This window comes from Sinocyclocheilus rhinocerous, unplaced genomic scaffold (genome assembly GCF_001515625.1).
Source record: "Sinocyclocheilus rhinocerous isolate Xijiao unplaced genomic scaffold, SAMN03320098_v1.1 scaffold2974, whole genome shotgun sequence".
NCBI lineage: Eukaryota > Metazoa > Chordata > Actinopteri > Cypriniformes > Cyprinidae > Sinocyclocheilus > Sinocyclocheilus rhinocerous.
In genome coordinates, this window is record NW_015647039.1 from 303,879 (window position 1) to 304,555 (window position 677).

A 677-nucleotide genomic window follows, 5' to 3' on the forward strand; every position below is an offset into this window, starting at 1 on the left:
TGTCAAAACAAATTACAGGCTGTTTCACGGTGGTAATTTAGTTAAGGTCAAAAACATTCTAGGTAAGATTACAAGAAAAAAAAAATTCAATAAAGTTTAAGGTACTCCACATTTTTTATGTATGTTGTGACGGGAAAAAAAAAACAGAAGCCTTAATTAAACCTTATACTGACAGTTATTGTTGTGGAAGAAGCAATATGCAACATAAATTGTTTTTGGCTACCACTGCCATTGTAGAAATACTCTTTTTCTGGTGTATTTGTCAAAAAATATTAATTTATTCCTCAAACACAACAAATTATACACAAATATATATATATATATATATATACACAACAGTTCGTTCTGGTTCTCAAATCTGATTGGTCGAGAACCATGAGATATTGTACTGGTATCGCTACAGGAACACCCTTTTACCATTTGTATCACTCCGCTTCACGTATTTCTCATAGCGAGTGTCATGGCGGACACCCAAATCCACTCAAATTTAAAAATAATACTGTTTTTGTGTGAAAGAATGCAATTTTAAGAGAATGTACTTGTTTAGACTTCAAATATGTGGTTTGTTAATAAAGATAACGTCTATTTGAAAATTTGCTTCGACGTTTTTGGAGATGTGAGCTCCAGGGCGTCAGCGGCCGCTCAGCCCTCTTGACCCCGCCGAGAGCAGCCTCATC